General features: G+C 35.6%; 1 long non-coding RNA gene across 1 annotated transcript in view; it reads left to right on the top strand.

Annotated features, from left to right (window-relative positions):
- Window positions 1-515: 515 nt before the first annotated feature.
- LOC116962807 overlaps window positions 516-22,597 on the top strand; it is a 28,717-nt gene continuing 6,635 nt past the window's right edge. Inside the window, exons 1-3 of the long non-coding RNA XR_004407830.2 lie at window positions 516-669; window positions 3,150-3,228; window positions 6,189-6,278. This is a non-coding gene — a long non-coding RNA (uncharacterized LOC116962807). The remainder of the gene's footprint in view (window positions 670-3,149; window positions 3,229-6,188; window positions 6,279-22,597) is intronic.

The following is a 22,597-nucleotide window of genomic DNA, read 5'->3' as shown; positions in this document are numbered from 1 at the left end:
TCAGTGTTTTTTTCTAGACAAAGATCCGAGAATGTCTTCACACTTTCATGTATTGTGGAGACTACATGCTTCCTAAATTTTCATTACTTCAACTGTTCACACATTCTGTAACGTTTCTGTTTAATCTTACTCTTTTCCTCACCTCATTTGATCCATTTTTGTAAAGTTACTTTCTTTTAGATAAGGCCTGTTTCAATGCAGAGGAAAACTACTGCTGAATATTGACTAAAAATCATGATTCTTACTATGCTTACTATGTTTTTCTGTATTTTAGCAGTAAGTCTGTACATAGCCCTTCAAAAAAACCCTGATGTCTTTTAAAAAACTATACATATTTCAAGAAAATGGAAATGAACAGAAGTCCTTCATATTAATTCCTTTTTAAAGTCTGATCTCCTTGTTAATTTTTGTGTACAGTCCAGCTGAAAATATCTTGCCTTTTTGACTGTAAAACAGAGGACATTTGCATAGTTGTCTAAAGTGTTTAACAATTCGTGCCTTCCCTGTGAAATTAAGCTGATCTGATTTCAGTTGAAGAAGAGATTGAGTGTTTCCTTATTCTGAGTGATACTTGTTCCTTGCAGAAAGCCAGGCAGAGTGGTCAAAGGAGGAAGCAAGCTCAAAGCTGCACTGCTCACTGCTGTTAATGAGACTGCTCTGAGTGAATGGGTTGGTTTCTCTTTTATTTAGTTCACCTTGTTTCCTTTTAGAGTTTTTTTTGTGTGTGTATTGTCCAAAACAAAACCAAATATATGTTAAATTTGAGTTAAAAGACTAGGAAGCCTTACCAGTTTGTTTTTGGATGCAAAACAAGCAAAGAACCTCAGAAATTGAGTAATACTTATGGTTTGTTTTTTCACATATGTTAAAGAAACATTTAATTGTAACAGAAGATCCAAAGACAATGGCAACAAGCACTTATTTTCCTGAAAGCTGTGACACAGATGATGTCTGTTATTACTGAGATCTAGCTGTAACCCATCCATCTGTTAATCTTCTTGTGGGTGTTATAGCAGAGTATTTGTAACTGAAGGCTGCGTCAAAAAAAAGACTTTACTACTTTATAATAACCTTACATGAGCACAGGATAAGCTATTTATTATTATCTTTTATTTTTTGAAATTAGTGGGTTTGTACATTTCCATGACCTTTCATTTAGAGAAACAGTCTTGTACTGTCAATGGATTTTTGCACTTACTAGGTCCTAAAAGAATTTAGTCAAAATGAAGCAGTGTGCTTCATGTCTGTAAGATGCATCCTTTAAAATTCATTTTAGTAACTTTAAATTAAATGCATCACAGGCATCTGAAGAGGGAAAAAAAACAAGTCATGAGCAACAAGCCACAATCTTTCAACATATTTTGCATCCAATTCAGGCAGATGTTTGGCCTCAAGACATGTAAAGTGGATGGATTTGATTCTCTCTTGATCTCCCGGAATCTTGAACTGGGGAGATGAGAGAAGCTCAGTGGGAAATTAGCTACATAAAGGAACTAGATAAGTAGAAGCAAAACACTGGAGAATATTGTTATATGTAAATATAAGACTAAATATATATTTTCACCAATTGTATAAATTATATTAAATCATGGACATGGTAATAACTTGTCTCTAAAATGATGTGATAACCCTACTGGGTTATAATCAGAATACTTCTAATGATGGATGAGACTTTATTTCATTTGTTTACAAATCTGAGTAGCAACTAGTCTTAGACTAGTCTGAAGAAGAACTAAAGTCCTCTCTTCCATGTTGTAGTGTACTGAATATGTTATTTGATTGCAAAATATATTTTATTACCTTAACGAAGAACAACTGTATTAAACAGTTGAGCCTGACATACAGTTTGCAGACCCTGGGCAAAATCTGAAACATCTTAATTCCCCCAACTTGATTGTTGCAATGCCTTGGAGTAGCACTGTCTACTTTAGGCACCCACTGTGCCAGTACAGACAGTGAAGATGCATAAGTACCTCGGAACTAATCCAAAAATCCCACAGGAGAGTGGAGCAAATCAGTTAGGAAAAGCAGGCACAGGGACATGCCTAATTTCTGGCCTCTATGTGAACCCGAGACATGCACCCCACAGCCAGTCCTTAACTATCTTCACCTGTCTGAAATCAGAAAACAAGGACTGTGCACACACTGCATGCTCTGTAGCAGTGGCTAGCTAAGCTTGGCTCATCCTTGCTAAAATACAGCCACAGAAAACCCCCCAAACCTGTTCATCTTAAGTATAATCACAAAATTCAATCATTGACTCAAAATATGGGAAATCTGGATTAATTTCTGTTGGGGGTGAGGACGAAGATTTTTTCCTTCTTCTTCCAACTTTCAAATGATCAAATAAGAAGGATCAATGTAACGCTTTTTTTTTTTTTTTCCTTACATATTTATGTTTAACAATTTTAAATTATGAGAATATTTTTAATACAACTTTTTGGGTGAATTTTATTTACATAATATCAGCAATAGAGAAACCTGGAAGACAAAAGCACTATACAAGGTGAGAAGAGAATTGACTTTTTTTGGCGCAACAGCCAAGAATGGCACTCAGACCATGAAAGTTGCCAGCAGAGCCCATCTGTTAAGCAACAGAGTAAATCAGATGCTGCAAGTTTCCAGTGATTCAGGAAAACACTGGGAAGAGGCAAATAGAGGCAGGAAGGTCATGCTCACCTCGAAGGTCTAACAGAGCTTTTTCTGTCTATAACCTGCTCTTAAGTTGGTCCTTTCCCACACAGCACTGTGATTGATCAGTTCACTTGAAATGGACCCAGTCTTTGTGTCCCTGGCTGTGTCTGGTCAGATTTCTGAAACTCCTAGGGCTCGAAGGTGCAAACATGCCACTCTGTTGGAACATGGTTCTTGAAAGATTTCAGTGGCTGGGATCTTATGAATGCTTCTTGTTCACACGCACAGACACTACCTTGAGACTCCAATGAGCTAGAAACTTCAAGTCTTTAGTTCACTTATTTGGACAGAAATAAAAAAAAAAAAAAAAAAAAAAAAAAGAGTAGAAATTCTGTTTTGAGCACGGATACCTTATTTCACATGCACCTGAGGGACCTTTGAAGGCACAAGTCCTGAGGAAACATTGTTGCCAACGATCCTATTTCTCTTATTAATCTAGGCTCTATCACTTTCAGATCCTGCATTTACAATGAGCGTTTACGCGAGTGATGATTGAAGATTCAAGCTCTTGTTTGGCTTCTCTCTCTCTGTCAGGTATGTTGCCTGTATTATTCAGTTACTTTAACAGGGCAAGACTTCTATAAAATATTCATGTTCCATGGAACTAGGTCATTAGTTGAGGGATAATTAAAAATAGTGAATTAAACTGATCTCAGTAGCTTCTCGGTTGCAGGCATTCAGCGAGGAGTCTTGTACATTCCCCAGATTTGACCACTGCCTGTCCTGGAAGAGCTGACTTCAGCTTGGCCTGTGGGACAGTTTTCCACTCACAGCCAAGAAAGAGTGATGTTACACACAGGTATATCCTATTCTGTCATACTGGGTTTTTTCCACTTGCAGCAGTTGATGTGCGTAGGACTTTAGTTTAGGTTAGGGCATATGTAAAAAGGATTGTGCAGGAGATATGCTAATGTATCCTGCAGTGCTGCATTGCTTCTGGTACATCTTTTTAACTTTGATGTGACTCAAAACCGTTTCAGTACATTTTAAGACAATATTCCATGTTCTTTCTAATGTAAAACTGCCCACTGGAGTCTGTAATCAGGCCCATGTATGCAGGCTTTCGAGGAGTTTTACAGAGCTTGTAAGCTTGCTGACTGCTGTCTAGTTGCTTTATTCTGACACTACTTACTCACCACACATCCGATGTCAAAAGCATGCAAGATTTTACATTGTCAAGACTTTACTATTGGACTTGGTAAGCTTTTCCTGGCATGCAATTTAGGCTGTTAATTGTTATGAAGAGTTGTAGTCCAAAATAGCATCTTATTAAAACCAAAAAAATAGAAAGAAAAATTAGCCCTGCTTGATCAAGTCACAGAAAAGAACCGAGCAGAAAATTTCAGTGCAGAAAAGAGAGTGAACTGAAACTAATAAATGTATAATTCCCACAATGCAGTACATATCTAAGCTTCAAGAAATCTTGGAGTTACATTTAGAATTAGATTCCTTATCTTAATACCTACCAAATTTCAAAAGCTATATTACTGCCTTTTGTATGAAAAGTACTAGCAAAGAAAAAATACGATGCATATGTGGTCTCCCCAATGGAGAATAAAGTAATAATACAGTAGAGCCCTTTTCTATTGAATTGTCTGACACAGTAAATGTTTCTAAACCCCTGGATACCATTATTTAACTTTTTTCTGTCTTTCAACAGAAAAAAAGAAATTCCTATTGCACATTGTGAACAATAATTTTACAAATCGTATTCTAAAGGACATATAATTCTATGCATTCATAACCACCTAATTCTCTTTGCAAGAGACCTTAATTCACAATTGCATCAAGCAAAACATAAGAGTAAAAAACTGTGTGTGTATATATATGTTATCTGTACAATGAAGCATGCATCTTTAGTTTCCACTGCAAATGTGTAAATTTTTTTTCTTCTGTTGCATGCCTTTCTCACTCCATTATAAGATATGCTGATATGTACTTGTCCTGGACCAGGGTCTCAGAAAATGCTGACCAGAAAAAAGTAGTGCAGCTGGAATGTGAAAATATCTGTAAATTACTCCAGTTTTGCTAATCCATAGTTGAGAAAAGCTATTCTGCAGAGAAACTTAGAATGAAACTGATTTGACTAACTGTCATTTTGTTCAGATCTTGGTAACATGACCAGCTTTTTATGCAAATAACAAAACTCATTCAGTCAATTAAATTGAATTATTGGAATGAGTTATTTTCTGTGAATACTTTGTGAAACCCAACTGTCTAGTTTTAGCCTAGCTGAAGGGACAACAGACGTCAAAGCTCAGTTCTGCATCTTTCTGGCACATTTATTTTTATCTACGTTGAGAGCCCACAGCACAGAGTAGAGTGTGGTTATCAAATGTCTGGCAGAATACTGACTGTCTTTACCTTTCTTTTGCTTTCTGTATAAAAAGTGGAAGCCTTATTTAGCTCACAAAGTGTGTATTGGTCCCACACCGCTTTTGTATCTTGAGCATACTGGCATCAAATTCTGAAGTAATATTGATGCCACACTGATGGCACACTGCCAGTTTTTGCCTTAAGGGCATATTGTTTTGTGAAGCTTTTAGAATTCAGTAAATGCACAATATAAACATACAGTATCAAGTATCTTATAATTTGAAATCGGATTTTGCAGAGAGAGTAGAAATTAATTTACTAGCCACGTTTGTCATAGTTAACCACTCTAGAAGTGTACAGTTCAGCACACCTGCCATTTATACCTCTGCCTATGAAGTGTAATTTTCAGCTGGTTTTCAGGGATGTCTATGTAGTATGCATTTAGAAAATTGCTAATGGAATGAGGTTCAAGCTCATCCAGTTTAACATTGAGCTTATTATTATGATGTTTGTAAGAATATTTAGAAATTTGCTCAACCTAGATGATCTGGAACAGCTTCTTGTATGTGTCTGGCAGTAATAAAAGTTAGAAATTGTATAAGTTTATGGAAAAGACTTGAGTAAATGAAAAGTGAAATTAAAAGATAATTATTTAGACTGTATCCACTATATTGAAGTGTGTAAGGCTGGATTAGCAGTGTTTGTTACCAGCCTCTGTTCATGTTCTTTGACATTTTGCTAGAAAATGTTTTTTCAGAGTTTTAAATCACTTAAGTAATCATTTGATGAGATACTAAAGGATATTGTAGAAAAAAAAGACAAATATTTAAAGTCTTTTCAGTAAGCAAATGGATTTCTAAATTTTTCATAGAGCTGGGAAAGTTTCTGTTAAACAAAACTAATTTTAACTAAAATATGCCACAGTAAAATGGGAAAGACCCTGTGCATATAACTACATTTAAAATATGAATAAAAATATATATGCTTTAAAATGAACCTAGAAAAGGTAAATATTTGCTCATAATATATTTAGCTGAATAAAAATTGACATCTGTGAAGATTTTCTAGGCAGTCTTCCTTTCATAGATAATTGTTGGGCATTTGCTGAACAGTCAGTAAAAACAGGAGGCAAATGTGATCATTGCCTCCATTGAATATGCAACTTTGATTTTTTCTAGGTACACTCATTTTGTTCCTCTGTATCAATGTCCAACTCTTCTACAAGGCAACAATGACTTCTGTGTCAGAGATTTCTCCTGGAGTGAAAGGTATAGCTCTTGTATCTATCTATCTGGAAAATTCACATAAAATTTCCTGATCAGCTGTCACTCTGCATCTCTCCTTCCCAAACACTGAGAATTCTTTGAGAAGATGGAGAACAGTTTGTGTTGTTCTGGGAGAACACTTTGTAGTGTCCATGATAGCAAATTGAGGTGGTTAAGTACAGACTTATGTAATGCCGTATTGTAAATAAGCTGAAGTATCCAAGGCATGCATGTAGGTGCTTGTATGGTAACAGGCATGACTCAGTTCTATTACACGTTTACAAGTTCTTCCTCTTGCTAAGGAATCTCCAAAGAGAATCTATTTGAATTCTGCTAGTTCTACACCACTGTTTTCATTAGAAGTGACTGCAAACAGGATCTGTGTGCATTCCCAGCCTCACCCCTCTGAGCAGCACCCATGTCAGTACTGCTCTGTCTCATGAATTTAGACTGAACTGCAGAACTAGACTTCCCAGCATGATATGCTGCCTGCCTTGGCTTGAGCTCACGCTTATGAACATGACACCAATAACAGCAGTCCCGTCAATGTGTCTATCCTTAGTGGCTTCCGAGAAACCTTAGTATCTTAGGGATTTGCTTATTTTCATGGCTGATTTCCACATCTTGTTGGGCTGCAAAAAATTCCTTTCCCTGGAGCCAGACTTATGCAGAGTGATGGCTTCACCACCTAATAATTTTTGCATGTATAAGAATGAATCTTGAAGAAAAGACTGCAAGGCAATGCATATGACTCATAACCATAACACCTTTAAACATAAATATCCATGGAAAAAAAGCTAATCATTAAATCCCAAAAACACTTTCTGACTTTGAAATATACCTAGAAAATATATGTGCCTATGGTTGATTATCTGTCTGTGGCTTTTATTTCACTATTAAAATTAAAAGCAGGATAGCTTTTGGTAGTAGTTGAGATTTTATAATACACTTAACTTTACACAGCGTGCTTCTGTATTCTGAATCACATCATCATGCTCCCTCAGTCCAAGCAGTTCTACCTGAGGGCATAAAGTTGATCAGCTTGTGTCTTCCTAGTGCATAAGATTGATCAAAGCAAACCGTTAATCAAATAGGTACGAAAATTAGAAATAATAATATGAGGTGTTAGATAACACAATCTGCATGCAATAGGACCTTGATCTCTCAGGAAATTAAAATAATTTAACAAAAACGCCATATTTAACAGAATGCATGATAGAATTAAGAATGAAAATCTAGCCTATTAATCATGCAAGAAATTGCAATTAAATTATATTTGTTAATTTCATAGTGATGAGTTTTTAAATTAAATCATTAACCATTTGTTTGACTCTTCCATGCAATTATAATTCAGATGTGAGTGAAATGCAGTTTTCAGGGGTTAAAAACCATTTCTATACCATGTATTTAATCTCCTATAAAAGAGTTTCTTGGGGAAAAACAAAAAAAAAAATGAAACACAGATCTCAAAGTATGTATTGGTTTGTCTCTTTCAATATTTTTCTCTTGGTTCCTTTGGTTCTTTGTATTTCATCTACCCCAAGCAGCATGGTAGTTTTGTCTTATTCAGTATGCTTTTATTTAAATACAAAAAAAAAAAATTATTCCTTTTCCAGATTTTGATTCTTTTGTGATGAAAGTATTTGAATTTTCTATGTGTATTTGGAAACAGAATTTTTAACTTATTAGTGGAAAACAATGAAGGGTACTGTATTTGTAAAGGCAAGTGGTACTCTGGAGCTAGGCTTACTAGTTCCTCTGCAGTTTTAAAGGCATCAAGGTTACTTTTAAACTTTGCTACTACAACCTGAACATTGCAAATGTAAACTGGAAATTACCCTAAATTACATTTAAGCTTTGAATATAAAGTGAAAGAAATATTGGGGAAAAAGAATATGACCTCAGTATATCTGTTGAAACATTCCATGTTACCATCATTGCTAACAAGTAAGTTGTCTTCAGTGTTCAGGGAGAGCTGTGAAAGCCCATCCCTACTAATTGGAGATAAAATTGCACAGGTAAAACCAGAGGGATGTAAATTTCTGGTCAGGGATTAAATTAGTATATGATCTTCAAAGAACTTTAAGATTAGCTCAGATTTTCTGACATTCACAAAAAGCTGAATTCATGCTAGAGCCTTTGGAAGGAATTCACGTAGAACCTCTATCTGTCCCCTTGTTTTCACAAAATATATAGGAACTGATTCTCTCTGAAACCTCAGTCTCCCTGATACTTTGTTGAATTGAGCTCGGGCACTACTTTTAAAAGGGTTTCTGACAGTTAGAGAAGGATGAAGAGACAGACACATGCACAAAAAACTCAGATTGTGATTATATATTTTTCATTTACTTAGGAAACATATTTTAAAATCCATAATTACATGCACCACCAGTCCACATAAATTTTACTGAATGTTCAGGTCTTTTGGTTGGTAGTAACTAGGGAGAAAGAGCTAGATGTTCACAAAAGAAGTAGAAGAGTCTGATGTCCTGCTGTAAAAAAATCACATACCTCTCTTGCTTATGTGAGAAGGGTTTTTCCAGTAAAGATGTGCTAATAGGCACATCAGAGACCCAGGATACAACTGTCAATTCTTGTCATCAGTATGTAATTCAGGCCAGAACAAATGCCTGACATGGGACAGTAGATTGATTAATAAAAGCTTGATGTACATAGCAAAACAAAGGCAGATGGGGGATGCATTTGTTTCATAAATACAGCCTTGGGATAATCGTTTTCCCTCTCTGTCTGATCTCTTACCATTCAGAATAAAAGCAGTAATGTAACTAAAACATAAGAAATGTTTGTATTTTAAACTTATTGATTAGATAATGTACTTATGAGTTAGTGTGAATTTAGTCTTTACTAATTTAAACTGCCTTGAAATTATGAATCTAATCTAAGTAATTGATGATGTACCTTATCTAGATAATACCTCAAGAGACAGATTCTTCCCTAGACAGTGCTCTAACATGTTACATGGTTTTTTAGGATGAGAGAAATTGTTTCCATGAGGTGCTCATGTCTCTCTTCACTAAGAAGAGAGCCTAGTAATGAAAACAAGGTGCTTAAGTTTTTAGTTATCAGAAATTAAATGAGCTGACTGCTCCCCTTAAGAAGCCTTTGAAAATTGTAAAAAATAATTACAAGTCCAGAATCTGACCCAACTTCCATATTAATTGCTAGTTTACCTTGGATTGTCTCCAGTTTTACCTAGATTAACTTCAGTTGTATGTTGGAAACACATGCATCTTTCACATACTAATGGCATCTGATGTGGAAAAAAAAATCTCATCAAATTGCAATAATAAGATGATACTTCACTAGGAAATTTAATTTTAATATAGTGAGAGAAGTTGTAGTCTTACATAAATGTAATGAGGGTAACTTCATGGCTATGTTATGAAGGTTTGCTGTATTTGTCTTCCAGAACAGTTGACAAACCTTTACAATTTTCATCAGTTATAGTATTGAGAAGTCCAGTATTATTTGTGTAATAAAATATATTTGTTCCATCCTATACACCATGTTATATTAAAACATGGTAATTTTTTTATTTCCTTGTTTCAAATGGCAAATGGTACTATTGAAGGAATCTCATCCTGAATGAATCTTCACACTTAGAAAATAGTATTAAGTTATAACATATATTTTTAAGGTAGACAATTTCTAAAGATACGCCTTACTCTCTTTTCTTACAGTATTCTCCAACGAGTTTTGATTCAGAGCAACTGTTTACTACTAAGTGATTTCTTGTTTTAGTAACGTAACATGAAGATTATGTTTCATAACATTCTCAGATATCTTCTGTCTGGATTCTGTTTAAGGAGTATTCCAAATTTTCTCAGCATCAACATAATTTACACATTTTTGTTATGCTAATAGGAATGTAGCATTATGCATTGTGCCCTTTATCCCAGTGGATTTTGTTCCATCCATTTTGCTTGTGTTTCTAATCTGATAACAGAATATATTAAAAACATCTGTCCTTGTGTTACAAGTATTTGTTATTTGTAGGAGATAGGAAATAGAAATATGAAATTAATTTTCATTATGAATTGCACTTGCCCTCGGAAGAAGTGCTAGAGATTGCATATTTTTCTGCTTCAGAGTAAGAAATGAGATTATATCATATTATGTTGATTAGAAATTCACTGCTAATATGAAACCTGTACTTGCTAGGAAAAAAACACCCAACATTTGTTTTTATGCATTGGGAGAGTGTTAGGATTTCTCTGTCTCTCTGAAGGCAAGTACAGTCATGATTTCAATCAATTTTAGTATATATAACAATTAAAGTGTATCACAAGTTGTATGAAACAACTCAGACAATGGTTTACTTTATTGGATTAAATTTATGAATTAGTTATATTTGTATATGTCTGCAATCTTTTGACATCAAAGAAGTTAAAACAAGTTTAGGTAAGCCAATATTAAGAGACTTTTTTTTGTCAAAATGAAGAGTGCGTCAGATTCTAATGCTAAACTGGCTATACTTATCCGATGAGCTTTTTACTGTAATATGTTGCTTTTTTTTTTTTTTTTTTTTTCCTGCAGAAGGAAATACATAAGATTTATTAGCTCCATCCTGGCAGCCTTTAAATCATTACAGTCTTTCAGAAATGAAGTTGTGGACAGTGGCAAGAAACTGAACTCTAACTCTTCTGTAGGAGAATGTAGGACTTCTTTTCTAGCAAAAATAGTTCATTATCCCTCTCCTTCTTAACACTTTTAATTTCCGTATTGAATTCATACATCGCAACAGAGCCACGTGAATACTTTTCTAACTCAAGAAGTCATGAAAGTCAAGCTGGTTGTTTTTCCCGGCAAAGTTTGTTGTACTCAAATGGGTGGATATCCAAGTCTTTTTGCAGTAAAGCCTTTTTGTTTAAGAGTTATATTTTGTCACTGTTATCTGACTCCAAGAGATAATTCAGATTATATCAAACCCCAAAATACTGAAGTAATAAAAATGACAGCTATGCTGCCTGATCGACAGTGCAAACTGTAGCGCTAAAATGTTTTTAAATGCTCTAAAATTCCAAGTTAACTAGACCTCTATATTATGTGAGTTAATAGAGTTTATTGCTTGGAATTTTGCAATAAGTCTTAATCCAGTTATGCACACCATCATATAATGTGAATAATATCTTAGAAATCCTGTAATACAAATCTTTAATTCATATAAGTGATGCAGGTCATATTGTTGTGCTGTCCTGGGAAATGGCTGTGCTTAGCTATAGATAAAGTTTCCCAAGTTTCTGTAATAAACACCATCACTAAAAATTCTTTGCCTGTTAGTATGGAAATATTCATATTCCGTCTAATATTAGTCTAAAATGTAATCGTTCTATGAAAACTAAGGCAAGAAGTTGCAAGAGGAGGCTAGAAAAAATAACATAGGTTCTTGATTATAGTAAGTAAATCTTTTTGTTCTATTTGAGCAGCTTTTACACCCAAAACTTCTTATTGTACAGGCTGGAAAATTTACAGTATTTGCTCCCTATTATTCAGTCACAAGTCAGACTCTAAACTTAAACCAATACCCAGTCTACCTAAATGTTGCCTAGAGAAATTCAGTGTCTGTTGTATTCTGCATGTTAGTATACTGCTTATATACTGCTGTGGGAGAATAAAAGACAATAGGCAATTTAATTTCCATTTGAAGTCAATGATTTACTACACCAAACTGCAAATTTGAAGGCCATTTGCAAAGAGCTTCCTCGTGTGTACTGCTTAGGTCAGGAGCTGTGCTCTGCAGTGTGGTGCTCTCCTGGGAGCTCATGAATCCAGCCTGAAGGAAGAAATGAGGAAAGGTACTAGCAAGTTACCTACAGTTTGCCTCCCAGTCCCACCAGTGCCACTGACCAGTGTTCGAGTATGCATGTGTTAGTGTGAGCAGAGAGAGAGGAGGAGGAGACACTTCCCAGCTCTACAGAGGTACCTGCCTTGGTGTGTCCTGCTCCCCAGATAATACTAAAAAGTTAGAATGGTTGTACTCTGCTGTCATGTGGGGATATGAATGAGGAGGGAAATCCTCTAGTTCCAGCTCTCTCTTTATACGTTTGTCAGGCACTTTGGCACAAAGTGTGCTTGCGATGAGTTAGTGGGTGAGTGGATGGGAAGGAGCAGGGCTGAAATGGAGATGATTTCTAAAGAGAAAGAGAATTTCTTGCAGAGTGAAATATGGACATACAGGTACATTTACGAAAACTATATTAGCTGGTGTTCTGAATGAAACTTCTGTAAATATAAGCATTTATGGATAAAAACATTTAGTTTCACAATTAATTGGAAAATTATTTAAACTAACAGAAGCTGGATAAATAGATCTAAATCACACTGCAAATAAAATAAGTTGCTTCCTTACTCTGGCATTCCCAGTTTACTGAATACTTTGTAACAACAATATTTTCGTAATATAATGTAGCATGTTCTCTTGTCTCAGCTCTAAAGGTCAGATGTTTTACATGACTTGAGTATTTCTGTAGCAGTGGAAGCATAAGAAAACATTTAGTATATAAATAACAAAGTATCATTATGTAAGCCCAAGTGAGTAAAGGAAGAAAATAAGATAAAGATACTGACAAGACTGCAAATGATGAATCTTCACTCAGCAAATGGTAAAGAGGTACATGGCTCAGCCCTGCAGTTTTAAGATAGTAACAATCTAGTACTTTTAGAGATTGAAATATCAGAGGAAAATATTACAATAGTTGATCATTTATTAGCAGTTAACTGCTGCAAATGGAAAATACCTAAGTGTTATTTTATTCTTCAGATATATGGTGAACTGATAAAAATATACAACTTTCATTAAGAAATGTAACAAAGTATCAGCTTTTAGTTAAGACTACAGAAATTTTCTGTGGAATTACAGATTTGTATGCTTATAATGGAGTTAATTTCAATCCAATGTGTACAGTTTGAAGTGTGCTTCAATCCATGACAGCAAGCGAAGGACCGAAGAGCCAGCTCCCAGCTGCGGCTAATTGACTGACCATTAATATTTGGGATATGAGGTTTCACTCATGGAAGAAGATTGCAGCTGCCAGGGAGACTGAGAACTGCCCTGGGGGTGAGCATAAGCAGGAGACTGGCAGAAAGATGACTGAGGACTGAGATTGCCAGAAACACGACAGAAGAAAAGCTGCTTTCCTCAGCTTTGCACGTCTCTCCAAAATGCATCTCATTTTAGATGCAACTTGGACTTGGTAGCCCTACTGAAGCTCTTCCCATTAGGATGTTTTTTTTTTTGTTCCAAAGGCAATTGGCTGTGGGATACAGCCAAAACACACTACCAAAGAGCAGCAGGAATAACAGATGCAAATACTGATGCCGGATACCAAGTCAGCCAAGTCAGGCAGACACAAAACAATGCAATGTGGAGCTTCTGTCACATTATGAGAACAGTGCTACAGAAAGGGATGTGATGGCAGTGTAACACTGAGCAATCAAATAACAAACAATCTTGAACTTGACAGCAGAGTGTGACCTTTGCTCAGAATGTCTAAGGACAGGCTTGGAAGCTATGTTTTAAGGGTTATGTATTAGCCCAACCATAGTCCTATGCTTTTCTTGGAGGTTTTCCTGGAAGCTGTCTTCATTGCCAGTTCTATCCTGAGTTATGGACTATTCATTGGATTGCAAAAATAGAGACAAAGGTGTGAAAAAACAGGCAGAGGCTGTTGATGTTTAGCAAAAAATGTATATGCTTGCAGATAACCTCAGGGTAAACAGAGAGATGTACAAATGCTCTATATTCAAACTAATGAAATAGAAAACCTATAATGAGCTCATTATTTTGCTGTTTCAAAGATTTTTAGTCCTCACTTAATGCAGGTGAAATTAAATGTGGTCCTGTTTAAGAACAGAAGTGATTCCTATTCTCTTAGCAGAGTCTGAGGATGCATATCAAAATTTCATCATAAATCAATGGAGTTGGATTATGACAAAGTGAGGTTAGCTATTTAGTTGTTTTTCATTTTTTTTTTTTTAATCAGCCCTATTTTTAACTTTTAAAAGTGTTGTTAAAAGCTACAAAAAGTACTTTTTGAAGGAACTTTCACTCCTATTGATAGAGATCCACTCCTTTCCTTACCCCAGTCCCAGGAGAAAAAGAAAGGGGTGAAAAAAGAATAGAGAAAAGCTAATGGGTATCAAGATTATGATGGGTGACAGACACTTATAAAACTGCTATAGAATTCAGACTGCAAAATGATTTTCTGGCATCTTGATTCTTCATCATATGTCAGCTCTTCAAGGTAGAAGCAGAATACAGTAGCAGAATACAGCAGCAGAATAAAGAATTGTGCCAATGAATATAAGAGAATGGTAAACAGATTTTATGATTAGAGAGATGGTCTTCCTCACTTTGTCCTGGAAATTTTGCTGCTTAAATTTAAGATGAAATGTCTTGTTAAATAGTTAAGCCAATCTGCTTCCCCAAATTTGAAGTTTTCTGGGAAGGAATTATTGGTTTAGCAAACATCTATGGTAGGATATTTAAGGTAAGAAAACATTCTGCCACTCTTACTTTCCTGTTTACTTTTTTCAAGCGGTTGGGAAGGTGCTTAGTTCTTCTGCTATCTTGGGTATTTGCTGGGGAAGCTGGTATCTACAAGGATAACTGTGACTTCTTTATAAAGAGGTGATGGACTAAAAGCCCCACTGACTGCTTTCTTCCTGCTTCTTGTAATAGAGAAAGCCCTATGTGCAGGAGGTCTGAAGCGTGAAAGTAGTGGGGTTTATTTTGAAAGAATAAGGAGGATAAGAAAATCAAAGATGTTTGCATTATTCTGCCACTGGAGAACATTAAGATTTTATGGAAGATTCAGAGTTTTTAGTCTATACCTTCTAATTCCCATACGAAGTTAACAGACTTAAAAAAATCATTAACCTTTCCCACTAGCTCTTACTGGGATGGAGTTAACTTTTTTCATAGTAGTCCATACAGTGCTGTGCTTTGTATTTGTGGCTAAAATAGTGTGATAACACACCAATGCTTTGGCTACTGAACACTGCTTGCACAGTTTCAAGGCATTCTCTCTCCACTCCCCACCCCCATGGAGTAGGCTGGGGGTGAGCAAGAGGTTGGGGGTGGGGACATAGCTGGGACAGCTGATCCAAATTGACCAAAGGGATATTCCATACCATATGTCGGTGTGCTCAGCAATAAAATATCGAAGAAAGGAGGAGGAAAAGGGGGCGTTTGTGGTTATGGTGTTTGTCTTTCCAGGCAACCATTAACCCGTGACGAGGCTGTGCTTTCCTGGAAGTGGCTAAACACCTGCCTGACAGTGGGAAGCAGCAAATTAATTTCTCTGGTTTGTTTTCCTTGCGTACACACCTTTTGATTTCTGTATTAGACTGTCATTATCTCGTTCCATGAATCTTCTTGCCTGCCATCTGTTTTCTCCCCCTCCCTCAGGAAATGCAAGTGAATGAGAAGCTGGATGGCTGTTGGCTGGCCTCACCCCACCCAGACCTTTTGTTAGTATTACAGAAGGAGGAAGGAGAAACAAAAATACGTCTAAAATGTAAAGCTTAGATGATATTTCCATTCTAATAGCAGTAGAGTACTTTTAAAAAGTCCTGATTGCAGATGGTGTTCTGTGTCGTGCTGGAGGAAAAGTGGTGAAGCTATGACAGTGTTGATGTGCGAGAGCTGCTGTTGCTGCTGTTGTTGTCTGAGTCCAGTCCTGCTTTCTTGAAAATGGACAAAGCAAAGAGTTTTCATGTGAGTAGGAAGACGAAGGAGTAACATGGAGGGGACAGAGCTTCCATTTCGGGACTCATGCTGATAGCCTGACACTGAAACAGAGGCATAGGAGGTACTGTTACAAGACTGCCAAAGATCTGGCAAATTCACCGGAGCATCAAGGTGCCTCAGGCATTGATTTTTAGCTTGCTTTAGTGACAGATTCACAGGAGCAATGCAAGGAATCATTCTTTGCTGGCTAAACCTGATTATCTTTAAAGAAAAGGCAAAGGAGGAAGAAATAATATAAAAAGAGTGAGTTTGGGTAATAGAAAAGAACAGAAATCCAATTCTATCAATATAGGCCCACAAAACTTGGAGAAATGTGGTAATCTTTCTCTCTGGACCAGTAAGATGTGGCTGTCCCTGAAGAATAGGATGGCAGAGGTTCAATCACAGTGTATTAAAGGAAAATAAGTAAAGCTTGCTTTTTCTTACTGGTTTCCTAGGATTGTCTTGAAATTAAGGATGCAAAATTATATACCATTTTGTCACAAAATAATCCTAGTTTCAGCTTCACTGTTTCATTTGATTTCTGTATTGTTTTTGTTTACAGTAGTCTTGCACTATCATCAAATGCTTCAGTAAGTCATGGCCTCGATTTCAGTGTTTGGTCTGTTTCAGTGCCCTTTCTGAATTTTACAGACAGTTAAAGGTAGTGGAGTGAATTTATAATTGTTTTGCTTTGAACAAGTTAAGGTGTAGATCCCCTTAGACAACTAATACGCCCTTGTTACTATCTCTTTCTTGTCACCTTTGGCTACATCACAGGTATTAAATTGGTAATGATCTTTCTGAGGCATAAGAGAGAGGAAGAGTGGACTCTCATTCAATACATTATTTGTATTTCATGTAAAACTAGGAGAACTGAGAATTCTTTATTTCTTAGACTGGGGAAAGCATAAAGGCAGCCAAGGAATGGAAAGTACCTCTTATTTAGGGGTTTTAAATGAAAAATACTTAATGTGGATTAATGCTGTCAGATGATCTGGGGAGATGAGCTGAAATTGCCTGGAAAAAGAGTCAGGCCAACAGGAAGAGTACAGCTCTTAGCGTGGACTGCCCTGTGTCTGAGCACCTTGATCCACAAGCCAGAAGAATTTGCAGTTACTGTCACTTATAAATATATCTTAAAGCATAATCTCAAACAGTTTGGATAAGATAGGAAGAAGGATGAGTTATTTACTATTTCCTTACTGGGAAGTTTGATGTGTCTTTTCTGAATCACCTTGGGTTATTAACTCTCAAAAACACGGTTAGATGAATGAGGGTGGTATATCCATTAATGTGTAACTTATTGCATAAGTGGGATTCATTTCATGTTATCACTTACTTTAATATAACAATCATTATTAAAGACCTGAAATTAATTATTTTCAACCTTTAAGCAAAGGTGATGGCATATGAAAGTACAAAAAATAAGTAGCAAAAGTAAGTCTTTCCTTCAACTATACTTTCATTTCACAGAATGCCAATTACTGCAAAGTAGTTCTTATTTTAATCAGCAGTGAAACATAGTTACTAAACTTAAGCTTAGAGTGCCTAAGAAATAGGATTGCTTTTTTTCTACAACAAATGACTGGTCATTATTTATATTTCCATATAATCTTTAATCACTGTGGAAAGAATTGTGAATGTTAAAAGACATAAAATAAAATAATTTATATCAGTGTTCCTTAATAGAATGAATCAAGTATTATACAGTACAGAAGCTGGTTTCAAAATTACTGTGAGAACACAATAAGCAAAAACCGTATTTATAAAACATAAACTGTAATGTCAAAGTAGTGACATTATCAGGTTAATTTAGTCTGTGTCTAACTGACCAAAAATGCCAGTATTTAGAAATGGTTGCACATGGCCTTCTTAAAAGGAAATTGGATTCACTCTGATATTGTTTATTTTATGTAGCTCGAGGGAGTGCACAAATCTGAAGCCATAGGCTATAGTCTTACTAGATCTCCTAAACCAGAATAAGTTTAGAAGGTACCTCATGTGGAAAACTCAACATTAATGGGATTATGTGCTGTTGGTACAGCCTTCTTAATGGGTATAAACTGTCAGTAAAAGTAGTGGTTTTAATGTTACTTCATATATTTTTATATTCTTTAATAGAATAATTTAATCAGTGCAGTTCTGTGGTGCAGTTTTCTTTCTCAGAAAATGTATTGTTTCATCAGATTTAGAGGAGATTGTTAGCTCATAATATCCAGATAAAGTAGGATGGGAATACATAGTGTAGAAGCAGCTGGTTAAAAGAGGAATAGGTTGTTCTGCTCTTCCTTGTTCATTCATCAGGAAAACCCCTCACTGAGAGCCTTCATACCTTTTCACCTTCCTTTCTGCCATGCAGTTCAGATAATGTTTGAAGTCTGGGGGTCCAAATCCATCACCTGGTTTTGAAAACAGAAAATTTTCTCTTTGAGACAAATTTGTCAGGGGCTGCCTTTTGGCATCTGAGAGATTGGATGCATGATAAGGTAAAGTGTAGGGAGGCAATTTAACAAGATTTTAACTTAGCAAGTTGAGTCTGCAATACTGATGTAACTCACAAGTGATATCCAGTGAAGATCAATGTTGAAAAATACAGCTCACAGCATAAACATAAATAATAGTGCTGAGAGAGGACTAGTAGATCATGTACGTCTTCAGTATCAAAAAAAACCCCCAAAGACCTGTTTAGTGTATTTTCCTTTCATGTGGTTGGAGAATAAAGTAATCCAGATGTAGAATAACTCCTAAATGTTTGTCTGAATGAAAACCAATATCAGTATCATTAGTACAACATCATACACTGGAATATTCTACTAAACCCAAGAAATACCAAGGCCAGGGAAAGGATTTTGCAATTGAGTATAATAGTTTCTATCCCACATAGATGGATCACTATATGACATTTTATTCTAATCTCAAAAACTCTGGCGTTAAGGGTAAGACAATTTGTCTAGGGCTCAGACAAGGTGAGATTTAGCCTGCTCTCAAGCAAGGATCCAAGAAGACTGGAAAAGAGTCTTTTAATTGACTTAAAATAATTCAGAATAAATGAGAACATGACATGAGTCGACATGAGAAGTTTAGAGGTGAATGAGCACAGACTTGGAAATAACGTGAAAAACAATTAGGTTTCTCAATATGGTGAACTTGAGAAAAAAAAAAAAAAAAGCCCATCTTACTGTGTTTGACAGTTAAAGTGAGCTAATTGTGTAAGAGCAATGTAATATCACTGCACAAAGCCTAAATGGAATAACAGCAGTCTTGATGAGAAGATATGAGAAGGGATGATCTCAAGGCAATTTTGGATCCCTTGTATTTCTAAATTATGCTATTGCAGAAAGAAAAAATGATCACAACAAAAATTCCCACTTTGAAAATTCATTGAGGAGTAGGTTTTTATGGTTCGATGTACTTTTAAGAAAATCAGAGACAGCAGTGCATTATGGCTTTCCTCTAAAAGCAGGAAGCTGTGGAAGTGATCAATTTTATTTCTTTGGATGTGTTTAATCATTACTGAAAAGTGTTCATACTGGAAGATCATGAATCTAGACCTGGGAAATTGTTCATACTCCTTTTGAAAACTAATTACTTGTTATTCTGTTCTTGATAAATGATCTTATAGTAATAATTGAAAGATGAGCTGTGGATTTTCATCCCTGTACTTGTGCATTGACTAGCTTGTTTCAGGTGGAATGCTGTTGAGTAACTGAAGTTAAAAATTGCAATTCAGGAGTCTATGGAAAGATTTTCCATCTGAATCCTCTCTTAGGTTTCACAATATGAAGCGGCATACAGATTTTTAAGCATACATTGAAAACAGGGCTGTAGGTAAAAGCCTTAATTTTTGTTATGGATTTTATTATGTATTTTGCTGTTTGATTTTTCTGAAACATCATTTTAACATAGTGTTATAACAATGATTCCAATTAAAGAAGAATTGCTTTGTAATGAGATATAACAAAAACATCCTAAACTACTTATCATCTGTTGATGCAGTTATTGGGAAGAAAAAGATACCAGGTGAAAAGGCGTTAATTGGAATTTTTGTACTTTGATTGGTACCGTTGTAGTCCATCTGTATGTCTGAGGAAAAAGAAAGGCTTAGTTCTATGCTATAGCTTGAGAAAGAATGTGGTTTTCTGTCTCTTTATTTCCCGAAAGTCATATGGTGCATAACATACCTCTGCACAAATCCATTACATGGGAAGTAAGGGTTGCAACCTTCACTTGCTTCCAATTAAACTATGTTTAAGAACATAAGACTAAGATGGCTGTGGGGTCCTCACCAAACATGACTTTTCCCATTCTTATTTCAGTAGCTGACATTTCATTGTCAGCTGCTAACATGTTAAGTGGGGTAAGAAAGTTGTATTCTTCCATTTATTAAAAAAACCCAAAAAATTTTCTTGCTTCAGAAAAATACTTAATATAGAGAAGGAGACAAGAACAATATTTATGAAGACATCAAACTCACAGAGATGTGTTTCTCTTCACATGCTGGAGAATGTAGAAATCTTTTGGGTTTTTTCACATGTGAAAACTGAGAAGGAGCGGAAAGGTAAATCTGAATTCTCTTATAACCAAATACGTAAATAAATAAAATCCCTCTCAATTAAATGATGCTTGGTAACTCTATACCATTTTCATTTCAGATACAAAGGAAACAAAAGCATTTGTCATGAGTGCATTTTGATAAGAAAACCAGCTGAGCCCTGTTTTCTCTCATGATAAGTAAAATCCTAATAATCTTTAAATATATCTAAGTTATTAAGACCTGATCTGTGGTCAGTAGAAATAGCTTCATAACAATCAGAAAGATTTGTTTCAGATGTTAATTCCATATCTGAGTTTTTAAGATTAGTTTTATCACAACCTTGTACTATTGAACTCTTTGCCTATTTTTATTTTCTAATTTTGAGGATAGGTAGCATCATAATTAATTTGGGGGTTTTATTTGATGTGTGACTAACCAGTAAGGCTAAGCTTTTCTCAGTTTCTCAAGAAAGAGCAGAGTTAAAAAGTCCAAGTGCAGACTTTCATTAATATCTGACTAGGAAAAGCACCAGCCACTGCTTCCCTATTATTTTTCTAGGTTAAGATTTTTAAGCCTTTGATAAATCCCCAAGATTAATAAGTGAAAGAAAGAATATAAAATGTTTCATTGCACTCTCTGCAGCTAGCCTTCCACACTTTTATCAGTGTTTTAAGTCATACTGCTACTGCTAAACATGCACTATTTTATCACTGTTCTACCTACAAATCTGACAAGGGGTTATTCAATAAAAATCTGTAACATAATATATTATTTGGAAATGTGATTTTGTTACTGTGGTCAATTGCATCATCTGAAAAGGAATGACATACTAAAAAGTGCTTTGGAGAACAGTTTAATAATTTCCTTTCCGTTTCCTTGATTTGACACTTTTATAAGCAGCCTAAGTGTTGGAGCTAGCTGGATGCTTGCAGGAGTTAAGAAAATATATTACTGGGGGTTTTTCCTTCTTTTTTTTTTCTTTTTTTTTTTTAAAAAAAAAAAAAAACCAAAACCAAAAACAAAAACAGCCAACCAACCAAACAAAAAAACAACAAACAAAAAACCAAAAAAACCTATGCGAACATGGTGCAGGAGAATACATGACACTTCCTGCTCCTTTTAGAAATGGGGAAATCCTCTGTGGTAACTCAGTAGCGTGGTGCAGTGGTGCACAGTTACAGGCAGCCCACTTTGACCTGATGGCGCATGAGCACACCCCTCCTGATTGGGGTAAAGCTTTATGTTCTAGCTCTAGCAGACCATACACAGCAGAAAAACTGGGAAACTGTAGCAATGGGAAGAGTCGTTCTGCTGTGTTATATTTCTACCGGCTTCTGTTGGTATAGGATAGACACTTATGGCAAAGCAAACTGAAGATGATAAACCTTAACTTGCTTACTGTTCTTTAAGGCAGGTTGATGTAGAGTTTGCTGACTTGAATCAGACAGTCCTAAAGTGGTGGTTTCTTTTTTGTTTCTTCCTTTGTACTTCAAGTGTTTTGCTAATTAATTACTAGACAGATTCCTGGCTGCAACATCTTATCAAGAGAGCAAATGGCTCTGCATTGTATTGTTTATATTTTGTGTTAATTAGTTAAAGATGTTATAACCTTCACTATTGGATTATAGGGCAATCTGTGACAGAGTGGCTGTACTAAACTTGAAGAGCTTTTTCTATTTTTATCTTACCTCATTACCTGCTGTCTGATGTTAAATCAAGTAAGTGAAACTGGTAATGCCCTTGTGATAAGAAGGCATGGGTAGCATGCTTAAACACCTTGTTTTCTGAAGAGATATATGTTATGTTATGGAGAGCAGCTTCTTCTCCAGCTGCACAGAAAATAGATGAAATGTTGGAGGGATATTATTTTCATCATTGTTTCTTCCCTCTTACACCACTTTACTTTCTACCTAGTTAAAAATGATTATATAGCATGTGAATAAGTATAGTTTATGCATTTATGCTTTCTGAGTATGCTGAAATGAACACAGGTTATTGATCTTTTCAGCACTCCACAACTGAGCTCTAGGTGGA

Source organism: Tyto alba, unplaced genomic scaffold (assembly GCF_018691265.1).
Source record: "Tyto alba isolate M040663 unplaced genomic scaffold, T.alba_DEE_v4.0 Super-Scaffold_23, whole genome shotgun sequence".
Taxonomy (NCBI): Eukaryota; Metazoa; Chordata; class Aves; order Strigiformes; family Tytonidae; genus Tyto; species Tyto alba.
Note: the sequence above shows the minus strand (reverse complement) of the source record. Positions and strands in the feature narration are given on the sequence as shown.